General features: G+C 38.8%; 1 long non-coding RNA gene and 1 pseudogene across 2 annotated transcripts; one reads left to right on the forward strand and one right to left on the reverse strand.

The window, feature by feature from the left end:
- Positions 1-1101: 1101 nt before the first annotated feature.
- On the reverse strand, positions 1102-8526 carry LOC114318022 (uncharacterized). 2 transcript variants are annotated; one of them, XR_014343775.1, is made up of 3 exons: positions 8244-8526; positions 4902-8033; positions 1102-4794 (listed from the first exon to the last, which is right to left on the reverse strand). It is a non-coding gene; the product is annotated as an uncharacterized LOC114318022 (long non-coding RNA). The 2 variants fall into 2 exon arrangements; XR_014343776.1 differs by having other exon boundaries at positions 8241-8526.
- Positions 8527-19391: 10865 nt separating this feature from the next.
- Positions 19392-21191, forward strand: LOC145802278 (secreted RxLR effector protein 161 pseudogene; annotated as a pseudogene).
- Positions 21192-24345: the final 3154 nt, after the last annotated feature.

The raw sequence follows: 24345 nt of genomic DNA on the forward strand, positions 1-24345 counted from the left end.
TGTTTCGCAGTTTCTTGATCCGTCGATTTACAACCTGTATAGGCCGTTCCTCGTAAGTGTAGTCATCACTCAACACTACGTGGGTAGGCTCTATTACATGGAAGGGATCCCGTAGGTAGTCTCTCAACATGGAAATATGGAAGACGTTATGCATATGCTCCATTTCAGGAGGAAGCGCAACTTGATACGCCACCGGATTGATTTTCTCAATGATCTCATATGGTCCGACGTATCTTGGTCAAGTTCTCCAAATCCCCAGCAGAGTTGCCAAAAACTGTAGACTCGACTTTCTTCACACGCCCCCCTTTTGGAGAGGCGCGAATTGGTCCTCTAGATTTTGGACTCTTGTCACGATTCTGAATCTAATCTCACCAAGTGCAATGTGAGACTGATAAACACCAAAGAGTCCAAATCTGGAAAATCATTTTGGAAAATCGATTTTAAATCAAATAATGCCAAAACTGGACTACTTTGCCAGATTACAGAGTCGCCATATAAATATTTTATTTTTGAAAAATTTAGGAAACCCTGACTCGTGCCAAAGGCCACGTGTCTGTCATCACCAAAGTTGCCTCGGCTCGGGAACTTGGGTACGAGAGGGGAAGGTCCTGAAATGAGCACCCTTGCTCGCCAGATCAAAGGATTGACCTTTATTAAGCAAGATATGTTATTTTATATACACATGTGTTCTTATTTTGGTTATTAGCTAACTTTACTATGTGATGTGCACAACATACAAGTATATACTAAATCGCGGGAATTGGAACAAAACAACTCATGTTTGTTTTTGAAATTGCCACTCGCAAGTGGGCTAAAGCGCGGATTTTCCACCCTCAAGTAGGCTTAAAATATGATTTGCCACTACGCAACGTGGGCTTAAAACTCACAATCGTCGAAATGTTCCAATTTCAGTAACAAAGCCTTCATCCACAGGCATTCATGCAATTAATCACTTAAGCAAATAGCATCATGGCAAGCATGCTATCTTGCCAACACTCACACTCATGCAAGTATGCTAAAGCGTAAAGACTTATAGTGTACTCCAAGCCAAGAAAGAAAACAAAGTTAGAAAAATGCATGATTCCTAACTATGTTAAACACATGCAATAATGCAACTAAATAGGCTCGGCTACCTAATCATGGTATATGCAACACTTTGATAACATGCTTTTGAAACACGTATTCAAGCAAGTGTATTGAAATTGCAATGTAGTTTGAATGATGCGCCGAGCCCAGTGCATGCAAGACAAATGAATGATGCACACATGCAAGCATAAGGTATGCTAATCGAAATATGCCCAAAACTAACCATTGAAATCGGTAAGTAACAGGGAGAAAGACGTGGGGTTGGAAGACATGCACACACACACGCACACTTATTACAATATTAGGCCCTCGCGAAGGAGGGTCTGAATAAATAAGCTAAGCTAATCTAAGCTAAGCTAATTAAACTAATCTAATTAAACTAATTAGACTAAATATTACAAGACAACTAATTAACTATGTTAAGCTAATTAATTATTACAACACAAATGAATTTGAATAATTAGTTATACAAACTAATTAAAATATTACAACACTTGAATAATTAGCTATACTAACTAATTAAAGTAATAAAGCGGAGCAAGTAACGACCTTGGAGGCGAGAGAGACATGCATGCTCCGTTGCGTCCTCCCAAAAAATACATCACTTTGCCACCGGTTGCCTCTGTTTGCATTTACCTTGTATTCCGAACACTGAACCAACTTCCAGACTGTTTCTGCTCCAAAACAGAATCATTTTTGCACAAAACTGGACTAATGGCCGGTCGGCCACAAAAAGTGGCTGCCGGCCACCTCAATTGGCCGGTCAGCTAGTGAAAGTGGTTGGTCAGCTACTGCAAGTGGCTGACCGACCACCTACTTCTCCAGGCTTCTAGTTTTGCTGCAACAGAGAACAACAGAGGCACAACAATGTATTCTTCAAGGAATGTGTGTACTACCACCCTTCTTATCATATCTCAAGCTCAAAGGAGTGCGACACTCGGCTCTCAAGCCACCAATCACCCATTTTCATGCATGATGGCCAAAGGACCAAGCACGTACAAGCTTAGTGAATGCACACATAAGACTCAAAGTGTCGCCACCCTATCATGTATGATCAAGGGTGACAACGACCAAGAAAGGCGACACGTTTCATCACTTTGAGTATGAAACGTGCCATATTTCTTGTGTTTGGATTAACATTCGATCCAACACATGCAATGCAACACACATATGTTATCTTGGCATGTTTTAGTTGATTTGATTACCATTCTTTAATGGTTAAGTTCAATATGCAAGTCCTCTAAGGAGATGTGGTCAACCAAAAGATTGGTTTAAGGCATAGGAGAGACCATGCCTTTAACTAGGAGGAACCCTCAAAAGAGGGTTAAAGCCATTTAAGCACAAGTCTCAATCCCAAACTTAAACACAATCTCAAGACCAACCAACTCTCAGAGAAAATAAAAAAAGATGAAGAAATGAGGGAGATGGCAGATTTGCAGTGCTAAAATGGCATGCCCAAGACACTAAATCATGCAAACAATCTATACAAGACATGCTCAAAAGCCAAATACATTAAGCTAGTAAAGAGCATCACTCTAGAAGCATGCAATATCAAGCATAAACAACCAAATGAGCTCTGGACAGAGCTTAATCATGCCAAATCAGAGGCTACAACATGCTGAAATTGAAGCTCAAATAGCAAGAAAAAAATGTTCGCATGTAGGCTCACAAGCAAGGCATAGAGCACAACTCTTAAAAGCGATGAAAGAATGGAATATGTGAGAGTGTGACTACACTATATGCACTAAAATTACATGCAACATGAGGCTATATCGTGCAAATATCACAAGCAAAGTATGCTAAGGATCCTAAAACTCAAAGCTAGTCAAGGCCATTTACACTACAACTATGCATAGCAAATCTCATATGACCAAGACCACTCAAAACTGAGTTAAAGCATGTCAAAACATGAGCAAAAACATGCTGAGATAGAGCTAACATAAGCTAGAATAATAGGCTAAACCATCGAGCATGATAAGCTAGTAAGCATGATTACACTACAAGTGTAAGAAGCAAACAAGAGGTGCTCCAACCAACCAAAAATAGAGTTATTAGAGTTATAACATGTTAAAATAAGGCCCAAAAGATGCTGAGATCAAGCCATGAGATGGTAGAAAAACATGCTCAAAGGTTAGGCCAACTATGCATACAAACAAGATACAAGGAGAGGGGACCACCCCCTCCTATTTTGGACCACAAAACCAACTTTCCACCACTAAAATTTCTCTGAGTTTCCGTGGTAGAAAGGCCAAGAAAAGATTGTTTTAAAAGCTTTGAAAGATGGCTCAAAAGGCTTTACAAACCAAAGAGCAAAGGGAGGAAACCACCCCCTAACTAAACAAGACTCAAACCGTTACTTTAAACCCTTAAAAATAAAGTTTTTTGGAGGTTAAAACAAGCCTCAAAATAGCATGCAAAGGTGGCCAAGCTACGAAGTAAAACAAAACTTTAAAGAGGTAAGTCCTTACCCTTGAAGCACAACAACAACACAGCCACTATCTGAGCCAAAAGCAGAGTTTTAGAGAGAGAGGCTCCCAAAATATGTTAACCTCCAATAATGAGAGAAATGGCCTCCATATATAGCAAAAATAGAGCCCTGGTCGAAATATCTACAAATCAGATAGCTGGAGGTTGTGTAGAAAAGCTGGAGGGAAAAGATCTGCAAAATATTTGAGTTTTGGACATAAGTGGCCGACCGGCCACTTGTAGTAGCTGACCAGCCACCCCAACTGGCCGACCGGCCACTTTTCTGGCTGACAAGCACAAATCTACTTTTTGGGCCCGATTTCAAATGAGAATATCTCCGTCACGATTTGCCGAATTTGGACTCCTTGGTTCAGATTTAGAACCGTGACAATTTGTGAGTCCGAACTATAGTGAACCCCAATACGAACAGAACGGGACTCACCCTCCCGGGCCGTTCAGGGACGTCTACAGCGACCGATAACAACCAATAACAAATTAATGGCAAAATAATCGTATTATTCAGTCTAAAATCACAATCAATCAAAATATTCAGTCTAAAAACAAAATAATCACATTGAAGCTGGAGGGATATCAGATAACTTACTAGTGAGAGTCCACGGTTCCACCGTCTACACCGACCAGCTCTGACGAAGTCCGACAACAAAGCTTCTCCGTTTCTTTCCTCGTCTTTTCGCTCCTCTCCTCTCTTTTGAATCGCAACAAGTCTCTCAGATTAGTTGTTTTCTTTTCTTTTTTTAATCTTAGTGCTTTGTTTGAACAAGCTTCTCCAACAAGCCTTATAGTTTATATATTTGTAAAAGTTTCATATTTTACACTTTCACCCATTAAAGTTTCTAAAATTTTGCTTTCATCTTGACCTAATTTACAAAATACATATACATGAAATTTAAAATAGATTATTATATATGTTAACTAATTCAAAAAAAAAATTCCAAATAGTTTTAAAAATTGGGGAGGCTACTCTATATAATTTTGAAATTATTTAAAAAAAAATTTAGGGGTGCAAACTCCTATAATTTTAAATTATTTTAAAATTTCTAGTATAATATATAATATTTTTCAAATTTTTGGGGGTGCGGCCGCCCCCCTTCGCCCCCCTCTAGATCCATCCTTGTATGTTAATAACATTTAACAAAGGGATAGTATTTTGCCAATAATATTAAACTTGAATAAAATTACTCTCCGGACTTGGGCTTGAACATGAACTTGATTCCGAAACAACTACGCATAAAACATAACACAACAAAAACATGTAAAGTGAAGATAGTGAATTTTTAAAAAACAAAATAAATGAAATGGATTAAAAAAAATATCATTGTATATATTACCTGAATCATATTATTGTTCAAATTCTTCAACATCCTCCATTGCTTGTCGAAGGCATATTGGAATATTACTTCGAAGCCAATTTTGTGTACAAACAAGAACCTCCACCATCTTGGGAGCAAGTGAACAACGAAATGGATCAAGGATATGACCTCATATACTAAAAGCTGACTCAGAGGCAATAGTGGAAATAGACATTGCCAACACATCTCGTGCTATAAGTGATAATACTCTATATTTTGTTGCATTAACCTTCCGCCAGTCCAAGATGTCAAATTGAGCATTCTTCCCACCTTTCTTAATATCACCCAAGTACTTGTCCAATTCCGACATATTCCCATCACTAGAAAATTGCCCCTCAAAAAATGAGTTAAATTGAGAGTTCCAAATAGAGTGTGGGTCATTTTCATCTGTCACCATATCTACTGTTTTATTTACATTGGAGGCATGCACATTTGTTGAATCAAGTGTGGCATAATAATCATACAATTGACTCAAAACAATTTTTCACATTGTCTAACATTTCTTTCACTCTCACCATATCTCTACCAAAAATTATTGAAAAATAAAATTGCAAGTATGTCATTTTTCTTCGAGGATCAAGCACAACCGCAACATACAAAAGGAGATTGATTTTATCCCCATTTCTCCAATACTTGTCAAACTTCTCTTTTATTTTCTTTGCCATTGAACACAAAATATGATCATTGTCTTTGATTAATTGTCCAATCATATTTTCAGTGACAAAAATTTCAGTATAGAATGTATTTGAAATAACAAATAAAGACCCAGAAAATCTCTTTGTTGTATTGTAGAACATTCTAAGAAATTTTAAAAACACCCTACGATTATCCCAATCCTCAACTGTAGGCATCTTTCTCCTCTCACCCCCTTCATTATCCAAAAAGTAGTGTTTATAATTGTAGTTCTCCTCACCCATTCTTTGAAAACCACTCTCAAATTTTTCTACCGCCTCCAACATAAGATATGTGGAATTCCAACATGTTGGCACATCCAGACACAAGAGACTCTTACTCTCAATTTTCAAACTTTCCACATACTTTTTAAAAGAGTCAAGGCGGTTTGGAGAAGACCTCACATACCTCACTGCATGCCGCACATTCACTATACAAGACTCAAGATCCTTCAATCCATCACTAACAATGAGATTTAGAATATGCACACAACAACGCGTATGTAAAAATTCATGGCCCAAGACTGTTCCCTTCCACAGTTTTGTGGCATGTTTCAAGAATCTAATGGTTAGATTATTGGAACTCGCATTATCAACAGTTAAGGTACAATCAAAGGCCATCAATGTCCCACTCTTTTAAGAGTGCCTCAATTTTTTTACCAAGAGTTTCTCATTTGTGCTCTTCAACTTGATAAAAATTTATAATCCTCTTTTGTAACTTCCAATCAACATCAATGAAATGTGCAGTTAGACACATATAACACAAATTTTGTATAGAAGTCCATGTGTCTGTGGTAAAACAAATTCTACGCCCCTTCACAATTTTCTTCAACTTCTCCCTTTCATTGGTGTATATGTCTACAATGTCCCTAACAACGATATATCGAGATGGGATCTTGAACTTGGATTGCACGACATATAAAACCTCTTAAAACCAATCCCCTCCACAAATCTAAAGGGCAATTCATCAATTACTATCATCTCGGCAAGATACCTCCTAGCAACTTCTATAGAAAATGACGTAGCCACAACATCAACAACACCTTCCCCACCAACTTCTCTAGGTTAAAATCTCAACGTTTGTTGCCCATGAGTATTTTTATATGGATACTTTGTACAATTTTTTAAATGACTTAACAAATTACTTGTTCCATGACTCTTAGATCCTGCCATATATTCTTTCTTATAATATTTGCACATAGCCCTATCTTTCCCATCAATACCCTTAATCTTTTCAAAATGTTCCCAAGCCTTTGATGTTGTTCTCCTCCTCCTACTACTAGTTTTGGCCAGGGGTGGTCTAGGAAGGGAAGCATTAGGTTGGGTAGAGGGGTCAACAAAAGATGATTCGGGCACAACATTAGGACTCGCAAAAAATATTTCTTCGTTTGAAGGATCCATGACCAAAAGATTATCAAATATACTTCCAAAAACAAATAAAAAATCATTCAAAATATGCTTTTTAAATCCATGGTCTGTTTTTCCCTTTGATTTCAAACAAGATAACATACCCTTCCCTGTGCATAAGCATTGATTCCAAATATTACATGAACAACTAAATCAATTCCCAGAATTCATAAATCTGTTTAGCAGCAAGTCAACTCCCAGAATTCATAAATCTGTTTAGCTTCCTCACATAACATTCCAAAGCATTCAATACAAGTCCCAAAAATACAAAACTCAACTAGAATCAACCAAACAAATCACAACATATCAAAGTTATAAACTTTTCATATTAATCAAGAAAGCACTTTGTAACAAATGGGGTGTTCTAAATAATTATTAGAATTTCTTTATAAGCAAACAAATTCAAGACGGTAAGGAAAAACCTTATAGCAAGTGATTTAAATAAAACTGTGACCAAACCAACCAATAATTGGAAAGTGGAGCTAATATAAAATAAACACAATCAGTTTCACTTTTACACAAAAGAACTCCCAGAATTCATAAATCTATTTAGCTTCCTCACATAACATTCCAAAGCATTCAATATAAGTCCCAAAAATACAAAACCCAACTAGAATCAATCAACCAAACAAATTACAACATATCAGAGACACTTTGTAACAAATGGGGTGTTCTAAATAATTATTAGAATTCTTTATAAGCAAACAAATTCAAGACAGTAAGGAAAAAAAAAATTTGTTAAGCCATTTGAAAAGTTTGAAACACAATCACTTTTACAAATTCAACAAATTCAAGACACTTTGTAACACAATCACTTTTACACAAATCTTTATAATAAAAAAAAATCAAATGTTTCTCAGTGGCATTACCTCAAACAGAAAGAAAGCAAAATGCTTGGTATAAGCAGTAGATTGACATGGATATTCGTATGAAGCTGATAGACACACACAGAGAGAGAGAGAGAGAGAGAGAGAGAGAGAGAGAGAGGAAAACCCAAACCCAGTTCAAGATTACATCAATGACACCATTAGAACTGCAACAAAACAAAAAATAGGTTAGAACTAGAACAACAGATTCAAGAGAGGTTTATTGAATATCAACAAAACAAAAGTAGGAAAAAAAAATGAAAAAACAGATTCAGTCGCCGATCCTCTGGTTTTAGAAATGGAACAAAAAAAAAATGAACAGATTAGAGATTGAGGAGAAGAAGAGAAGAAGAAGAAGAGGAAAGAGATCTCACTACCACCACAATGATCGCCGATCCTCTTTCAGCCGAAGAATGGGTTACGATTAAGGTTTTAGTTGAAGAAAAGGGCGTAAAAAAATAAAAAATAAAAAAAATAAAAATTGAGAAGAATAGAAAAGAAGATTGCCGATCGACTTTAGGCATAGATCATCGGTCGTTGTTGGTCGTCGCCGTCGATAGATGTTCAGGGTTTCAGGGGGAGAGAGAGAGAAAAGAGAGAGAGAGAAAGAGAAGAAAGAGAGAGAAAAGAGTGTGTCTGTCTTGTATATGTCTGTTAATCGAAGAAGAAGAATGGCTTAGGTAAAAAGGGGATAAATAATAAATACATATATAAAAGTTTTAAAAAAAAATGGAGGCAAAAACGAGCGGGTCGGGTTTCACCGGTGTAGTGGCGGATCAACCGCCACCCGACCCAAACCCGTGAAAACTCAGAAACCGGGCCCGCATCCGCCAGCCATATGGCACGCATCTATCCAAATGAGGTCGGGTCGAGTCGGGTTTGGCGGGTCGGGCAATCCGCTGCACAGCTCTAGTGTAGACTTATATGAAACAGAGAAAACTTAACTTTATATTCACATAAATTATGATGTCATGTTTACATCATCACATAATATAGATAAGACGGGAGGGTCTTAGCCTTATTACAAGGATAAAAATTTAATAAAAAATATTAAAATGATGGGTGTAATGTGTTAAAAGTATTGTGTAAGTAAAATTTCTCTTCTCTATATCATTCCTTTGTAGATTTTTTTTTTTGAATAAAAAAACCAAAATATAGTTTATATTCAGCCTACTTCTAAAGATAGGGGAAAGGAAGCAGGTGAACTCGCAACGGGTGATATAGATAGAGATTAATGAGACATTTCCACGCAACTTCTTCTATGGAGAGATTTGAACCCTCACCCTCTCATAAGAATGTTGGAGAGGTGCCATTGGATTAGAAGTCTTCAGTGATTCTGTTGTAGTTTGGTGTATTGAAATCTTAAATATGTTCTTTGAAATAATGTGATTATAGAAACCAAAACAATAAAGTGTAATTTAAGGGTTTTGTTAACAAGTTAAGGATGTATTAAATCATCTTAACTAACCCTACTATTGTAATGACTCAGCTTTTTTTTTTTTTTTTTAATCATTACATAATTTAATTGAATGGTTGTTGCACCACGTGATTAGTGATATTTGTTTTATATTAAAAGATCATTTGTAAATGGGTTTATGATAATTGAAAAACAGTTCTTTATTTGTCACACAAGTTCAGGGTGAAATTTGTGTCTCTCGAGTCGAAGACCTTGCTTTTGTAAAATTTAAAAATAAAATAAATAAATATAGTTGTATAGCTCAAAAACACTTACGAAAATTTTATGAAGTGTTTATGCATGAATATTTATTTTCTGAAAATTTACGAATTGAACAGTGTTCAGTTTAATTTATAGTAGAATTTTTGTGTTGAGATTTGATATTAAAATCATGACTTGAGGTAAACTTATTGGGTTTAGTATTGTATATATTTGGGGCATGTTTAGTTTATGGGTGGAAATTTGATTCAAGAGCCATAATTTAGAATCAATTTAAATTGGGTTCATATGACACATGTTTAGTTGTTTAGTCCTTTTAATTATGTGAATGGAAGGTACCACTTTGAGAGTCGTTATTGTTTATTATATTGTATTATAATAAATGTTTGAAATGTGAATTTATAATGTGTTATATCAATCGAAAAATATATTTTTGTGATGAAACAAATTATATTATTTTATGTTACAAAATATTAGAGTGTTGTTAAAATGATTTTAATTGATGTATATATATATACAGATGTTTGTATAAAAAAAATAAATAAATAAACAAAGGAGGCAAACACGTGGGGCTCCCCCCACCCATTCCTTTTAACCTTTTTTTTTCTCCTTACTGCTGCGTTTTTTTTTTCTTTTCTTTTCCAGAGAGTTGGTCTGTTGGTGTCTCTCTCTTTCCAATTTGCACCATTGTTGCTTAGAGTGAGAGTTCTCAGAGGGAGATTTTACACAATCTTTGTAAAAAGAAGTTGGAAAGCTCGCTGCACTCTTCACACCGTAGTCTCGGATTCTTGATTTGGCAAGCTTGCATTTTCGGATTTATTTTTCTTCATATTTGAGGTAGGGATGTCTTTGATTCTCTTCAATATATCACTATAGATGGATATGTGGTACTTGTTATTGCATGAAAAACATGAGTTTATAAGTGATTTTTTTTTTAAATACATGTAGATGAGATTTAGGGTTTTGAATCAAATAGTTTAATCTCATCTTTTGTTGTTGATTACGGACATTTTAAGTTAATAGAACATGTTTATGATGGTTGAAATAAAAAGACCTAATTTTTAGTTTAATGTTTATGAGAATGTAAAGACAAGATGATTTTATATTGTGGGGATATATTTTCTGAGTACCAACACGTGGCAAGGTGACGCCAATGTGTCAGCCGAGGTGCCACGTGTCCTGGTCGTGACGCCGAGGTGATCTCGGCTAGGCCGAGGTTGCCTCCGAAGATATCGGAATCCGAGATAAGCGGATAAGGGACAAGAGTCCTAGAATGAAGAGGGAACTCAACTTGGATATGGACAAGAGTCCTAGATTGGAAGAAGACTTCAGTTTGGGTAAAGATAAGACTCTTAGAGAGTTTATCCTAATCCCACTGGGAGTCCCAGATTAGCAGTAATCCTAAGTCCATTAGGGCCAGGCTCCTATTGGGGCTAGGATTGTATTGGCTATAAAAGAGAGGCACCCCTATGGGTCTAAGGTATGTTTTTTGATACTCAAGCTTGTGAGTTTAGTACTTGATTTATCTTTGAGAGATATACTGACTTGATCGTCGGAGTGCCCCCGGGTGGTCGAAACCACCGCGGGATTCTTATATTTCTGTTGCAGGTCAGTCAGGTGCCATCTATTCTGCTAGTGCTCTCCAGCTGATTACTAAGCGGGCAGTGTGGTTGGAAAATCACCCACACAATTTGGCGCCGTCTGTGGGAAAGAAAGAAGAATAGATGGCCAATGACGGACAGAAGGATCAGACTGGAGACAACGCTCTTGCTGGGAATAGGAGATCTATCAACCTCGACGTTGAAGGAGACAATAGCAACACAGAAAACTCGTGACTAGAGTCACGGAGTGAAAGAAGCCGGCCAGGTAGGTGACGCACCAAAGACAACAGATTAAAGCAACGAAGATGACCTCCACGTATGGAAGGATAGATACCTGCGGAAGAACGAAGACCCTTCCAGAAGGGATGCAAAGACATGGGGGCATGAGCGCTCCCAAGGAGATAACATTCAAGTATAGAAGAACTCATCCTGAGTGAACAGATCCCGGATTCCAGATCCTGGATCCCGGATCCGAGAAGACATGATCTCAGCCTAGACAAGTAGGCCCGAGAAGACGAGAGTTCAACCTAAGTGAGCAAATCCAAGATTCTAGAAGATAAGATCTCGGCACCTGAGTCCGAGAAGAGAAGAGCACAATGAGCAGATCTCAGATCCCAGAAGATAAAAAGGAAACACACAAGATCAGACTAAAGTTGGCCAGAATTGAGAAGTATGCTAGGGCCGAGGAGAACATGCCGGGAACAAAGGCATCGGAACAAGAAAAGAGAAACGGCTCGCCGATGCGAGGCCGAAAATCAAACTCAGGTTGGAGCCAAGTAAGATCAATAGAGAAACCAAGGCCGACAACCTCGGCTTGAATTAAACCTCGGCGACAAAGTCGAAGCTACATGTATGATGAGAACCCAAGTGGATTTTAAGTTCACACTGGGGGGGCAGAGAGAAGAAGAATGCGTTTAACACTTGTTGAAATTTGTAGCAATTTACAAGTTGGTTAAACCAATATGATACTTAACCGAAGTTAAACCGAGACGATGCTTAACCGAAGTTAAGCCGAGATGATGCTTAATTGAAATTAAGCCGAGATGATTTCTTGTCTCCACTTGTTGAAATTTGTAGCAATTTACAAGTTGGAGTCAAGCTGATTCCTTGTCTTTACTTGTTGAAATTTGTAGCAATTTACAAGTTGGAGTCAAGCTGATTCCTTAATTCACTTGTTGAAATTTGTAGCAATTTACAAGTTGGAATTAAGCTGATTCCTTATCTTCACTTGTTGAAATTTGTAGCAATTTACAAGTTGGAGTTAAGCTGATTCCTTATCTTCACTTGTTGAAATTTGTAGCAATTTACAAGTTGGAGTTAAGCCGAGATTACTGTTTCTCTTCACTTGTTGAAATTTGTAGCAATTTACAAGTCGAAGTGAAGCCGAGGTTATAGTCTACACACTTGTAGCAATCTACAGGTTGGTTAAACCAGAGAATATGCTTAACACTTGTTGAAATTTGTAGCAATTTACAAGATAATGTTAAGCCGACATGTGATCATCTGTTGAAATTTGCAGCAATTTACAGGTTGAGGTAAAAGCTAAGTATATTGTTTAAACACTTGTTGAAATTCGTAGCAATTTACAAATAGATTATTGTTTAACACTTGTTATGTTAATCCTTGTTGAAATTTGTAGCAATTTACAAGTAGGCTAGACCGAGATCACCGTTTAAACACTTGTTGAAACTTGAGAAAAAGTTTGCAAAGTTAACATTGAGTAGTATATGTTTCACACTTGTTAGAATTTATGAAAAGTTTGCAGGTCAGTATCTTGCCGAAGTAAAAGTTTTGTAGCTATTATACCCGAGGTATGTAACCCCGAGAAGATTGCACAAAGGAGGCAAAGTATGAAAGGCATGCACAATATTCTAAGTATAGAATCTTGCAAGAGCAGTTAGAAGAAGATCAAAACAGAATTCGTCGTGATTGACACACCTTCACCTTATAACATCATCTTGGGAAGGCGATGGTTGCATGCAATGGGGGCAGTTCCCTCAACGTTGCATCAACTATTGCGGTTCTCCACAGAACATGGGATTGAAAGAGTCAGAGGGGATCAACTGCAGGCGAAGAATTGCTCCATGGCAGCAATGAAAACTACCTGCAACATTCGGGAACCAGGGAAGGCAGAGATTGAAAACGAGGACATGGAGGTCCTAGATGATGTCGGCAAGGAGCCAGCCAAAAAGAGTGAAGAGACACTGAAGAAAATCCTCGTCCGGGAGGGCGACGAAGAGCGCTTCATTCAGAGAAGGAAAGTTGAATTAGACATTGAAGAACAAGGAGGCACATCGGCCATATGCAGAGCTTACATTATCTAAAGAACAAAAAGGTACAAGAGTACAAGCGACAAAAAAAAGAAAAACTTCAAAAACTGAGATGATGCTTAACCGAAGTTAAGCCGAGATGATGTTTAACCGAAGTTAAACTGAGGTGATGTTTAACTGAAGTTAAACTGAGATGATACTTAACCGAAGTTAAACCGAAATGATGTTTAACACTTGTTGAAATTCTGAGAGAATTTACAAGCTAAAGAGTGCACAAAGTTAAATGTCGGCAAAAGATTCTCCAGAGTCAAACGTCGTTTTGATTAGAACCACTAAATGCACGCCAGAAGTGGTGACCAGAATTGTGAAAAGGAATAAATGCTTCAAGAAATAGCGATGATAGTTTGCAAAGGCCAAGAGAAAGAGGGTCTAAAGGGGGTGAATTAAATACCAGAAGTTTTAGTACATCGGCGAAAGAAGAACACATCAGGTCTGTGACTACAGCATGAAGCCCACTTCCCTAATGTGATCCTAAGTACAACTTGCGTTCACATTAGGGGCCAGGGAGAAGGTGTAGGGGGAAGGAATGATAATTAAGGAGCAAGGAATGTTAACACTTGTTGAAATTTTTGAGCAAATTACAAAATGAGTTAACCGAAGATTATGAAGTCTACCACTTGTTGAAATTTGTAGCAATTTACAAGTTTGGTATAGCCGAGATAACACTGAAAGACGTTTCCAAGATATGATCAACCGAGATGACCAACTAGCTTGTTAAGAGCTGAGAAAGTTGGCAAGTACAAAAATGAAGGCCTTAAAAAACTAGGGACTGAAAGCAAGAACGTCGGACTAATCTACTTCGACGGACGACAATGGTTCAGCCTCGGCAGTCAGTTGGAGGAGCTTCTCTACCGCTACCTTGGCATCAATTTTAAGAAGGAAGCAAACTACTCGGCATCAGCGGTAGGTTATGTCTCACCCCCAGAAGACAGTTGGAAAGAACTTCTCAGCAGCCTTCTCAGCCACGAGCTCAGCATCAACCTCCTGAAGAGTTTGATCAAAGCTCTTCTTGGCGATTGGCACCTCGAAGTTTTGAAAGCAAGGATTGAAAGCAAAAAATCTGGGAAAAGACACAGAAAACAAAAACAAGAATGTAATTCGTAAATCAAAAATGGTGATGAAGCTATCAGGAAATTAAGACAAAAGGATTGCACAGGTGTGTCAAGCCAAGAACAGTGACAGAAATCAACAGATATGTGAACAGTGTGTAGCCAAGAAGATGATTTGGAAATAACGGGTAAAACAAGCAATGGTGATTAACAATGAAGCAGAGCTTCTTGGAAAGCAACAAGAAATAAAACCAGGAGGAACAGTGGCTTACCAGAAAGAGGGAAGCTGAAATGAGAATTGCCGAAGTCTGACGACAATGACAGAATGACGTAAAGCTTCACCGGAGAAGAGAAACGAAGACAGTTGAAGAAGCTTGAAAGCTTGGAACAAATGGCGGATTTAAGCAAAAGAGCTAGAAAGAGAAGAAGCCAGAGGATTAAATGAGAAAAGAAAAAAAATAGTCAAGAAGACGGTAAAGTTCAAGAATAAAGCCAAGTGCACAGGCACTAAGTAAGTATGTGAAGAACAAGAAAGTAATGAACCAGACATGATGCTAGCAACAGAAAGCGGATATGACAGAGAACAGTTTCAGGCATTTTAGCAATAAGAAATCAAAAAATTGAAGACAGATGAGAACAGAAGGCCACAGATGGCAAATAAACAGATTCAAAGTAAATCAGAAGAGTTATGAAAGATTGAGCTTAATAAAAAAGTAAGAGTTTATGAACCTACAAAGTGAAGTGAACGCCGATATGAAAATCGCCGGAGTCAAATAGGTGACTGGAAATCGGGAACTCACCAGAGAGTGTGAGTGGAGCAGTTGCAAAGCTCTTGGAGTTTACGAATTAAAGGAACCAGAATCTCGGCTAGGAGGTGCGATTTCAAGCAGTTTGGAAAGCATGAAACTTGATTCTTGACACCAGTGGACAGCGAAGTCCAGGGAACTTTGAGGTCGGCAAGTTTGATCTCAGACAGAGGGGCACAGATGAACGAACAGTGTAGGTTCCATCACCTCAGAATGCCGAGGTAATAGAACCTAGGGGGCAGTTGTGGGGATATATTTTCTGAGTACCAACACGTGGCAAGGTGACGCCGATGTGTCAGCCGAGGTGCCACGTGTCCTGGTCGTGACGCCGAGGTGATCTCGGCTAGGCCGAGGTTGCCTCCGAAGATATCGGAATCCGAGATAAGCGGATAAGGGACAAGAGTCTAATGACCATGTTTTTTTACTACAATTACTACTTTTTTGACTGGTTATTACTACTGTTACTACTGCTAACTACAATTCCTATTGCGAATATTGTTGGGGGGGCCTCCCCCAAGGGGGAGGGGGTCTAGGGAGGTTTACCCCCTCCGATAAAATTTTTTGGGTACTTTCGTAATTCCCATGTGCTTCTGTGTAACCCTAATTTTATACTTATAAATAGATGAGGGGGTGCCTTTTTTAGGTTAAGAGAGTTGTATTTTTTTATCATAGTGAAAAATCGCAGCAGCCGTGGATGTTGCCCTATTCTGGGGTGAACTACGTAAATCCTTGTGTTCTTATGTATGTGATTTGCTTGATTCATTTTTCTTCTTTGTTTGTTATTTCGTGTCTCACCGATCTTGGTTAGGATGGGTCAATTTCATAACAACTGGTATCAGAGCATTGGTTTGAGTGGGAGCAATGGCTACAGACTAGAAGGTTAGAATCGATAAATTCAATGGCATAGATTTTGGATTTTAGAAGATGCATATTGAAGGCTATTTGTATCAGAAAAAACTATATGAGCCCCTTTAAGGAACGAAACCAGAAAAAATGAAAGATGATGAGTGGACTCTTCTTGATCGCCAAACACTAGGTGTTATTCGGCTAACGTTGTCTCATAACGTTGCGTTTAACATACCGAAGGAGAAGGCTACGGCGGGTCTCATGGCGGTACTCTCAAACATATATGAAAAACCCTCTGCCTCAAATAAAGTTTATTTGATACGTAGATTGTTTAATTTGAGGATGATAGAAGGTGCTTTGGTGGCTGAGCATCTGAACAAATTCAATATTGTGGTAACACAATTGAGTTTTGTATCTATCGAATTTGATGATGAGGTTAGGGATTTGATTCTTCTATCTAGTTTGCCAGAAAGTTGGAATGGTACTATAACAACGGTGAGTAATTCTTCGGGAAAAGAAAAGTTGAATTACAATGATATTCAAGATTTAATTCTGAGTGAAGAAATTCGCATGAGGGATTAAGGGAAACATCAGGTTCTGCCCTGAATACAGAAGCCAAAGGAAGATCAGTATGAAAAAACCCTAACCGCAACAGATCAAAATCCAAACACAGAAGCAAGTCAAGAATTGGAGAGGGACAAAGTTATTGGAACTGTGGAAAGAATGGACATCTAAAAGGAGATTGTCCGATATTGAATAAGAACAAAGGTGATTAAAATCAGCAGCCTGCTAATGTTGCAACGGAGGAGATTTATGATGCTTTGATCTTGAGTATTGACAACCCTCTTGAATCTTGGATTTTAGACTATGGGGCATCATTCCATTCTACTTTACAGAGGGAAATCATGGACAATTACATTGGTGGTGATTTCGGGAAGGTTTATTTGGCTGATGATGAACCTTTAAAGATTGTGGGTAAAAGGGATGTAACAATCGAGTTGCCAAATGGATCTGTTTGGAAGATACAGAATGTCAAGCATGTGCCTGGTTTGAAAAGAAACTTGATTTCTGTTGGACAACTTGATGATGAAGGTCATGTTGTAACCTTCATGGGTGATTTGTAAAAGATCACCAAATGAGCCATGGTTGTTGCTCATGGTAAAAAAGAAGACACCCTTTACATGACTACGAACAATAAGGATGCAGTAGCAATTGTTGGTGAGAAGGAAGACTCAAATTTATGGCACCAAAGACTTGAGCATATGAGTCAAAAAGGGATGAAGGTACTTGTATCTAAGGGGAAATTGTCAGATTTGAAATCGGTGGACGTTGACTTTTGTGCGTATTACATCTTCGGCAAACAAAAGAGGGTCAGTTTTTCAAAGGATGGTAGGAAACCGAAGTCAGAAAAGTTGAAATTGGTTCATACAGATATGTGGGGTCCTGCACCAGGTTCATCTCTTGGAGGATCATCATACTATGTTACCTTTATCGACGACTCAACGAGAAAGGTATGGATTTATTTTTTGAAACATAAATTTGAAGTTTATACTACTTTTAAGAAGTGGAAATCCTTGGTGGAGACTGAAACATGTCTAAAAAATTAAGTGCTTGAGATCAGATAATGGAGGGGAATATGAGGACAATGAGTTCAAGAAATATTGTGCAGAAAGTGGAATTAGAATGGAGAAGACTGTTCGAAAGACACCTCAACAGAATGGCGTTGCAAAATGCATGAATAGAACTATGAATGAACGTGCTAGAAGTATGAAGATACATGTCGAATTACCAAAGATGTTTTGGGCAGATACAGTTAACACTGCAACATATCTGATTAACCATGGTCCATCTGTTCCATTGGATGAAGAACTACCAGAAAAAGCTTGGAGCGGTAAAGAGGTAAATGTTTCTTTTTTGAAGCTATTTGGCTGTGTTTCATATGTGCATATAGATTCTGTTAATAGAAGTAAACTTGATCCGAAATCTGTTAAATGTACTTTTATTAGGTATGGCATTGATCAATTTGGTTATCGGTTTTGGAATGATAAAAATCGAAAAATAATCAGAAGTAGAGATGTCATATTTAATGAGAAAGTAATGTCCGAGGATAGGGATAAGTCTGCATCTGCATTTGAATCTGTTGTCATGACCATGTTGAGTTAGAGGAGATTAGTGAGAATGATTTGAATAGTAAGATTCTGAATAATCCTGAAAATCTTATTCCATAAACTGAGCCACATACTTCTACTCCTAACTTGAGACAGTCAGAAAGAGAGTCTAAACCTACACAGCGTTGGTCTCCATCTTTACATTATTTGTTGTTTTCTGATGAGGGTGAACCTGAAAGTTATGATGAGGCTTTGCAAGTTGATGATTCAATCAAGTGGGAGTCAACTATGCAGGATGAAATGGATTCACTCATGGCAAACCAGACATGGGAGTTGACTGAATTACCAGTGGATAAGAAAGCTTTGCACAACAAGTGGGTTTATAGGGTCAAACAAGAACACGATGGGAGTAAACGCTACAAGGCCAGATTGGTTGCAAAGGGATTTCAAGAAAAGGAATGGGTTGACTACACTGAAATTTTCTCTCTATTTGTGAAGTTGACCACTATCAGATTGGTGCTGCGAATTGTGGTTGCTAAAGATTTGTATCTTGAGCAGATGGATCTGAAGACAGCTTTTCTCCATGGTGATTTGGAGGAGGAAATTTACATGAAGCAACCACAAGGTTTCTTGGCATGTGGCAAAGAGGAGTTTGTATGCAAACTTCGAAAAAGCTTGTATGGTTTGAAATAGGCCCCAAGGCAGTGGTACAAGAAGTTTGATGGGTTTATGTGTAGCAACGGTGTTATAAGATGTCAAACAGATCATTGCTATTATTTCAAGAGGTTTGACAAAAGTTATATTATTTTGCTCTTATATATTGATGATATGCTTATCGCAGGATCTAGCATTGAAGAGATAAAAAGATTGAAGAAACTTTTTTCCAACCAATTTGAGATGAAGGATCTTAGAGTTGCAAACAAAATCCTTGGTATGAGGATTCACAAGGACAAGGCAAATGGTACTTTGAAATTGTCACTGACTGAGTATGTCAAGAAAGTTCTCAAGAGGTTTAGCATGGATGGTGCAAAACCAGTGCGGCCTCCATTGGCTAGCCACTTCAGACTTACTAAAGAGTAGTCTCCGAAGACCGAAGAAAAGCAAGCTTACATGGAACGTGTTCCATATGCTTCAGCTATCAGTAGCATAATGTATGCTATGGTTTGTACTCGACCAAACATTGCACATGCAATGAGAGTGGTTAGCAGGTACATAAGTAATCCAAGCAAGCAATATTGGGAGGCAGTGAAGTGGATCCTTAGATACTTGAGTGGTACTACAGACATCGCACTTTGTTTCAGACGAACTGGCATCGGGTTACATGGTTATGTTGATGCAGACTTGGCTGGTGATATGGATAACAGAAAGAGTACTACTGGTTATGTTTACCCATTGGGTGGTACAGCAATGAGTTGGATTTCATAGTTACAGAAGATTGTGGCCCTTTCTACAACAGAGGCCGAGTATGTTGCTATTACTGAAGCTGGGAAGGAGATGACTTGGTTACAGAATCTCCTAGCAAAGTTAGGTAAGACACAAGAGATGAGTATTTTTCAAGTATGACATCTTGACAAAAAATCATCTCAAATAGAACTATTATCAAACATCTCAAACTTCTTCAATTCATAAGAATTTTCTAATTTTTTTTTACGAGTGTCAGACACTTGACTTATTCATCCTCCCTGCCCCCTAATGTAAATCTAAGTACCACTTAGGTTCACTTTAAGAATACATCGTCTGAATCTTGTCTAAGTTTGACTTAGACATCTATGACCAAGCTCATTGTGTTTAGCTTACCTAAACAAAACACTTAAGGCTTAACCTTAGTACACCGAAAGTACTATCTACCTCTGCTTTTCATACAAACTAGCCAAGCCGTGGCTGGTTTCGCCTTGTTTCTCATGGAAATGTCTCTTTAACTTAGTTCAATTCTACCATCCTAGCAAGTCTAAGTTAAAAGTCTTGTTCATCTTTGGAACATTGGCTTAAGACTTTTCTGTCTTATTTATCAGTTACGAATTTCAACAACATTTTGTAAAGAACAAAATCAGACTAGTGTTTTATTAATCTATACTTTAGCTAAAAATCATTTAGATTACATAAAGCGACTCAAAAAAATTAATGACAAAAGAACTTTAGATTGCTAGTACTCTATGGTCTTGGCAGTTCCTTACCATCACTGTCTTCTAGTTGATATATGCCATTGCTGGCAGTTAGGATGATTTTATACGTTCTTTCCAAGTTTAGGCCAAGTTTACCCTCCCTGGGATCTTTTTTTGTTACCGACTACCTTCCTTAGGACGAGCTCCCTAATTTGGAACTCCTTGGGGTTCACCTTTTTGTTGTATGCTTTGGCAAGTCTCTCTACTGGTATACCTCTAGCTGAATTGCTGCTCTATCGCTCCTTTATTTAATCAAGTCCAAATCTCTGGCTAAAAATGCCTCATTCGTTTTGTTCTCTACTTCTTGAGTTCTGACTCTAGGAATACCGATCTCAAGTGGTATAATGGCCTCAGTGCCATAGGCCATGGCAAATGGTGATGTCCTAGTAGATCTTCTCGGTGTAGTGCGATATGTCCATAGAACATTGGGTAACTCCTCTATTCACTTGCCCTTAGTAGCATCCAATGTCTTCTTGATTCCATCCAAGATGGTCTTGTTAGAGGCCTCGACTTGGCCATTATTTTGAGGGAAGCTAGGAGTTGAGTAATAGTTCTTAATCTTGTACTTCTTGCAAAAGTTCTTGATCAACTTACTGTCAAACTAGGTGCCATTGTCTGCCACGATGGCTCTTGGGATCCCGAATCCAGTAATTATGTTCTTCCATATGAAATTCCTCACATCCACATCTTAAATTTTAGCCAGAGATTCAGCTTCCACCCACTTTGTAAAGTAGTCCGTGGCTACTAGCAGGTATTTCCTCTGTCCAGTTGCCTTGGGTAGTTACCCAATAAGATCCATGTCCCACTGAACAAATGGCCAAGGACTGGATATTGGATTCAGATCTCCAGCAGGATGGTATATCAAAGGTGCAAACCTTTGACACTTATCGCACTTCTTGACATAGGCTTCTATAACTTTTTGCATATAAGGCCATCGGTACCACTGTGAAATAGCCCTGTGGGCAAGAGATCTGCCCCCTACATGGCTTCAGCAAACTTCTTCATAGATCTCGTACAAGAAGTCTTCTACCTGGGAAGGGTGCACACAACGCAATAAAGGTCCAGTGAAGGACCTTCTATACAGGTGGCCTTCTACTGACAAGCAGAATCTTGCTGACTTTAGCCTAATCTTGTGTGCCTCCTTTTTGTCTTTTAGCAGTTGGCCATCTCTGATAAACTTGACTAGGACATCCATCCAGCTCGGACCCAACTCTATGCATATTGTATCGTATTCTGTTATCAAAGGTTCCATGCTTGGGCCTAATAGGTAGTCCACCATAATTGTTCTCAGCGTGTCTAATTTTATTGTACTGGCAAGGTTGGCCAACATATTCGCATGGTTGTTATCCTTTCGGCAAACCTAATATAGCCGAAAACTCTGGAACTGTGCTAATAACTTGATAACCTCTTTGACATAGGCCATCATCTTCTCATCTCAGGTTGTGTATTCTCTGGTTGCTTGGTTCACGATGACTCGGGAGTCACAGTAGACTACCACCTCATCAGCCTTGACTGCTACTGTTAGTTTCAATCCGATAATCAATGCCTCATACTCTACTTCATTATTTGAGGCCTTGAACCCTAGTTAGATTGATTGTTCTACCATTTGGCCATCTGGTGAAACTAGCACCACTCTTGCCCCCGCTTCCTGTCGGTTTGAGCTACCATCAACAAAGAGACCAAAGGTCTTGCCGATGTAAATATCACAAGGCTTTGGCTTCTTTTGTTTCCACTTCTGTTTTGTTGGCTTGGGGTTCTCTGCTGCCAGTTGTGTTTCCTCTTGCTCTTCTGCGTACCCTAGGCCGAGGTTCACAGGTCTTGGTTTTGGGCTTGTGCTCGATGTAAACTCAGCAACAAAGTTGGCCAAAACCTGACCTTTGATTGTTATCCTTGTCCTGTATTCTATGTCGTATTGACCTAGAACTACAGCCCATCGTGTTATTCTGCCTAACAAGTCTCCATGTTGCAATAGAGACTTCAATGGGTGCTCCGTGAGTACTACAATTTTGTGAGCTTGGAAGTAATGGTTTAGTTTTTTTGATGCCATTACTAGTGCGAGTGTCAGTTTTTCTAGAGGTAAGTACCTCGTCTCTACGCTTGCTAGGATTTTGCTCACATAATACATTGCCTTTTGCTTGCCTTCTTCTTCTCAAATAACCACGGCACTAACAACATGGTCCGAGACTGCCAGGTACAAAAATAATTCCTCTCTTGGAACTAGATTCGACAGCATATGTGGGGTTGTCAAATACCTCTTCAAATCGGCCAGGGCGACTTCGCATGCATCTGTCCATAGAAAATCTATGGCCTTCTTCAGCAACTGGAAGAATAGCCTGCACTTCTCCGAACTCCGGCTAATGAATTTGTTCAGTGCAGCTGCCTTATAGGTCAAAACTTGGACATCTTTTGCTATTGTCGGGCTCTTTAGATCAATGATGGCCTTGATCTGATCGGGGCTTGTTTCGATTCTTCTCTTAGTCACCAAATATCCCAGGAACTTACCAGATCCTACTCTAAAAGCACACTTGAAGGCATTCAAACGATGCCGATATGCCTTCAAGATAAAAACCTCTTTCAGATCAGCTAAATGATCTGTAGATTCCTTACTCTTCGCAATCATATCGTCTATGTAGACTTTCACGGTATTTCTGATCAAATGTTTGAACATCGTGGTTACTAACCTCTGGTACGTTGTTCCTACATTCTTTAGTCTAAAGGACATCACTCTATAATAGTAAAGTCCTTTCGGAGTGATGAATGTTGTCTTCTCCTCATCCAATGCATACATGGTTATCTGGTGATAGCCCCTGTATGCATCAAGAAAATTCATCCTTCCATGCCCAGATGTGGCATTCACGAGTTGGTCGATCTTTAGCAAGGGAAAACAATCTTTCAGGCAAGCCTTATTCAAGCTAGTGAAGTCCACGCAAACCCTCCACTGGCTATTCTTTTTCTTGACTACCATTACGTTGGACAGCCAAGTGAGGTAGTTCACTTCTCAAATTACCTGTGCCTCCAGCAGTTTCTCCACGTCCTCTTCGATTGCTTTCACGTAGACCAAGGCTGGTTGCCTAGCTCTCTGGATCATGAGTTTGGCTGACCTGTCCATGTTGAGCTTATAACAGGTGACCTCGGGGCTGATCCCCAACATCTTGTACGGCGTCCAGGCGAAGACCTCTATGTTTTCTCTCAAGAATGCTTTCAATTTTTCTTTCTTTTTCCTTGGCTAAGCCCGAGCCGAGGAGGAAGAATCGTTCTTCGTCCCCTTCTTGTACCAAAACCTTTTTCAAAGGCTCATGGCTTTTTTCGACAGGTTCTATACCAACATCATCCAAGACCTCTTTGTTTTCGTCTTCTACTTATGTCATCTCCGCTTCTCTGACACTACAGGTATACTTATTTTCTTCCATGGAGCAATTTTTTGCCTGCACTTGGTCTCCTCTCACTTCTTCAATCCCAAACTCAATTGGGAATCGCAGTAGCAGGTGCAAAGTTAAGGGAACTACCCTCATAACATGCAGCTAAGGCCTTCCTAAGATGATGTTGTATAGGGAAGGGGTGTCTATCACAGTAAACTCTGTAGTTACTATCTTTGTTCCTGCCTGAATCTCCAGGTTTGTGATTCCTAGCGGCCACGTCAGGGTCCTATTAAATCCGACCATGGGGCTGTCGGATTGCTCCAAATCATCTTTTTGAAAGCCGAGCTCCTTGTAACATCTGGCATACATAATGTCAAAGGAGTTTCCTTGATTGATCAATATACACCTTACCTAGCAATCTCTAATCTTCAGTCTCACCACTAATGCATCGTTGTGTGGATGCTGCACCATATCTAGATCCTTGTCTGTGAAAAATATCATCAACCCTAGATGTCCTTCCATTCGGGGCTTATTCTGTTGGAC

This window comes from Camellia sinensis, chromosome 11 (assembly GCF_055761805.1).
Source record: "Camellia sinensis isolate YWXY chromosome 11, ASM5576180v1, whole genome shotgun sequence".
Classification (NCBI taxonomy): domain Eukaryota; kingdom Viridiplantae; phylum Streptophyta; class Magnoliopsida; order Ericales; family Theaceae; genus Camellia; species Camellia sinensis.